A 4,401-nucleotide genomic window follows, 5' to 3' on the forward strand; every position below is an offset into this window, starting at 1 on the left:
TATCTCTAACTCTACAAAATATCTTAATCTACAAGAAAAGATAGTAGAAATAAACCAACTTAAAAAATTCTAAAAACCTAACTTATATTCTACCACTTTATGTTTCTTTTGAATATAAACAATCCATCTTCCATCTATTATTATTATTATTATTATTAAGAGAAGGGAGTCCTCAATTTATGCCCATTTATTCAGCAATTCTTCACAATTACAACGGTGCTGAAGAGCGGATCTGCAGCCGGTAGCCAGGGGAACAGCCGCTGCAGGGCTTGTGGGTGCCATGATCAAAATCTGGAGGGTTTGGGCTAGTCCACCAGCCCTGGCAACTGACCCCAGGGGTGCTGCAGTTGTGGGTCTTTGGGAGGGGAGAGCTGGCTGAGCCCCACCCCTGACCCGCCTCGTCCCGAGTCACTCCACCAACAACTCCTGGGACCACTTAACAACCACAGCCTCGACTGCTAGGAGTGCAGTCATTGAATAAAGCAGTCCCGTGGTGCCTTGACTTAGGACCACGACAAATTACGGCCAAAGTTCTACACTTCGTTGTGAGGACTGCCTGTAATTACATCCCCCCCCCCCGCTTTCCCAGGCAAAGCCCCTTCCAATCCATGCGTTGCTGAAGCATTTGAAGGACATTTGCCTGGCTGAGGAATTCTGGGAATTGAAGTCCAGGGGTTTTCAAACTTGATTCTTTGATGACTTGTGGACTTCAACTCCCAGAATTCCTCAGCCAGGCACATGTGCCTGGCTGAGGAATTCTGGAAGTTGAAGTCCACAAGTCATCAAAGGGCCAAGTTTGAAGCCCCCCCTGCTGTAAGAGATATACAGATCACGACCACAATTGATCCCAAAATTTATGTTGCTAAGCGAGACCGTTGTTAAGTGAATTCTGCCCCATGTTACGACCTGTCTTGCCACCGTTGTTAAGCGAATCACTGCAGCTGTTAAGTTAGCAACACAGTTGTTAAATGAACTTGGCTTCCCCCATTGACTCTGCTTGTCAGAAGGTCGCAAAAGGGGATCACGTGACCCAAAGACGCTGCAACAGTCATAAGTACATGCCAGTTTCCAAGCGTCTGAATTTCGATCATGTGACCACAGGGGAGGCCGCAACGGTCGTGAGTATGAAAAATGCCCATAGGTTAGTTTTTTCAGTGCCGTTGTAACTTTGAATGGTCACTAACTGAATTCTGGGTGGCTTTAGAAGACATAAATTCTTAGCTGCTCAAATCACTCTTTGGCTGGGAGGGAAATTGAAGGAATAACGATGGAGGGATCGATGTGGGATAATTTTAGTTCTTTATTAGCAGTCAGAGGGGGTGTAACTGAATATAGTCACTGGACATAGATCTCACTAAGACCCGCTGCCAATAGGCCAACGTCTACTTAACTGTGTAGTAAACTGGAGGCTGAGTTGGGGCCACACAAACCAACACAGAAATGGCATTATTGTTGATTTTATTTAATTAGTGTGATATATTTTGGACCTGCTGTCCATTTTCAAGGACAGCAAGCCAATTTTTAACAACAAAAGGAGCTTCATCCCTTGAAAGTTTGAAGTGCCATATAAATTAGACAAATACCAGATTTTTTTTTCTTTCTTTCTTTCTTTCTTCTTCTTCTTCTTCTTCTTCTTCTTCTTCTTCTTCTTCTTCTTCTTCTTCTTCTTCTTCTTCTTCTTCTTCTTCTTCTTCTTCTTCTTCTTCTTCTTCTTCTTCTTCTTCTTCTTCTTCTTCTTCTTCTTCTTCTTCTTCTTCGATTTAGCACCACTTGGGCTCCTTCACATTGCAGGAAGATCCCAGAGAAGACAAAGAAGTTGATGGTCCTGGCTGAGTAGTTTCCCAAATTGGCATTCTGGAGGAGATGTTTCCTGATCAGGCAGGCTCCATCCCCTTGGGTGAAATAATACAATAATGTATTAAATGATTAGCTGAATTACTACTTTAATGATTTAAGTTTCACGAGTGTTCTGAGTAATGCATGCTTTTATCTTTTTTAATGCAGCTGCCTGAAGTCGTGTTGAAGTTATTTGGGGGGAGAACCTATCGGGAGATTGCGGCCAATGTTGGCATAAAATAATATTCAGGAGAAAGGCTTGTGATGATGTTTGTAGCACACAATCCATCTTTGCCTTAATAAAGTACGTCTCCCAGCCTGATTAAGTGGCCTTAAAATTTCACTTTTGGGGGCTCAGACGCTTCCTTTGACTTTCGATTTACATGTCCAGAGGCTCCCCGTCTTACGACCATAACTGAGCCCAAAATTTCTGTGTCAAATGAGTTTTGCCCCATTTTACGACCTTTCTTGCCACGGACGTTCTTGGTTTCCTCCACCACCACCCCCCTTGAAAATAATAATAATAATAATAATAATAATAATAATAATAATAATAATAATAATAATAATAATAATAATAATAGTAAAGTTGGAAGGGACCTTGGAGGTCATCCAGTCCAACCCCCTGCTCAGGCAGGAAACCCTATACCATTTCAGACAAACGTCTGTCCAGTCTCTTCTGAAAAACTTCCAGTGTTGGAGCATTCACCGCTTCTGGAGGCAGGTTGTTCCACTGGTTAATTGTTCTAACTGTCAGGAAGTTTCTCCTTACTTCCAGGTTGCTTCTCTCCTTGATGAGTTTCTATCTGTTGCTTCTTGTCCTGCCTTCAGGCGCTTTGGAAAATAGCTTGACTCCCTCTTCTTTGGGGCAGCCCCTGAGATATTGGAAGGCTGCTATCATGTCCCCCCTCGTCCTTCTCTTCGTTAAACTAGACATACCCAATTCCAGCAGCCGTTCCTTATATGTTTTATCCTCCAGTCCCCTAATCCTCTTTGTTGCTCTTCTCTGTACTCTTTCTAGAGTCTCAACATCTTTTTTACATCATGGTGACCAAAACTGGATGAACTTATTCCAAGTGTGGCCTTACCAAGGCCTTGTAAAGCGGTATTAACCCTTCACGTGATCTTGAAGAAGATCATGTGAAATATTTTGCTTCTTCTAACTGAAGGGTGAGGAATGTTCTTTGCAGTCATCTGGCCCTTCCCCATCATTCAGTCAGAACCGAAGAAGCTCCTGGGATGAGAAGCGAAATGTCTTCAAGAGAAAAACCCCCAAAAAAGCCCAGTTGCCTTTTGAAGAAAAAAGCACCTCTGGGACAACCATGACCTGGACGACGGACAATCTCCGTGCATCTCCTCTTAGCTTCCCTCTGGTCTAAAGTTCAGGGCAGACGGATCCTCCTCGCCGTGGGAAGAGCCAAATCCTCCTTGGCTCTTTCCATTTATTCCCTGCCATGTTTCCAGAGACTGGTGCTGCCCAGCCACACACTTCCCCTCCTGGCTGCAGGATCCCCTTCCCCTTGCCAGCCCGCCTGGCAGTATCTGAATACCAATGAGAGCAGTTGGTGTGTGTGTGGGGGGGTCTTCTGGCAGAAGTCCAGATGGGAGGACCCTCTAAGGCAGACATGTCAAACACAAGGCCCGGTGGGCCGGATGCGGCCCGCGAAGTGGTTTCATGTGGCCCGCGAAGCCATCCTGGAAACAGTGAGGGAACGGCCCCCGCTGCCTTGACCCTGGCCCAGGCCGGCCGGGAGCCAATGTACAATTTTGTGGTGGCCATCTATGCTGAAACGTATTCGGTCTTAGCTCCACAAGGCCGTCCGGAAACAGCGAGGAACCAGCCCCTTCCGTGTCGGCCCCGTCCCCCCTGGGTGCATGCTGGGGAGGGGTCACCCTTTGTGAGGAATGAAGAAATGGACCCTGCCTTGGCGCTTGCCCCGGTCCCACCCCCTTCTGCCAGAGACCCTCAGATCTGTCCCCACTCCTGCCCAGGCCCCCCCATAGGCACCCTTGACGCGAATGCAGAGCTGACCACGCCCACCCAGTAGGCCACACCCATTCCATCCCCACCCACCCAGTAGGCCACACCCACCCTGGCTGCACCCACCCAGCCCCCCAAGGGCAACCACAATGCTGATGCGGCCCTCAATGAAATTGAGTTTACCCACTATAGAAGAATGGTCACTTAAAGTTTCGAACCTAGCAGAAATGGCCAAGATTTCTGCTTATGTGAAGGATTATTCACAAGAAAGATATATTTTGGTTTGGAGACGATGGATAGATTATATTGAGCGCAAATATGGGACCAAAAAATATCATTTGGTTTTTGAGTGAATTTTAGAGTATTACTGTTGTATAAAGGTTAGAATAGGTTATTTTGTACTATTTTTGATTATTAAAGTGATGTTATTATTATTGTTTTTAATAACTGTATATATTTGTTTAAAAGAGAGTTAAAGGAGGTTATGGATATGTTATTTTAATAGTTGATTAATGTTATTTAGAGTATGGTTATTTTATTGTTAACCCTGTGATTGGCACTGGGAAGTGAGGGGGGAGGGAGGG

The sequence above is a fragment of the Protobothrops mucrosquamatus genome, unplaced genomic scaffold (assembly GCF_001527695.2).
Source record: "Protobothrops mucrosquamatus isolate PMUCROS unplaced genomic scaffold, P.Mucros_1.0 scaffold1130, whole genome shotgun sequence".
Taxonomy (NCBI): domain Eukaryota; kingdom Metazoa; phylum Chordata; class Lepidosauria; order Squamata; family Viperidae; genus Protobothrops; species Protobothrops mucrosquamatus.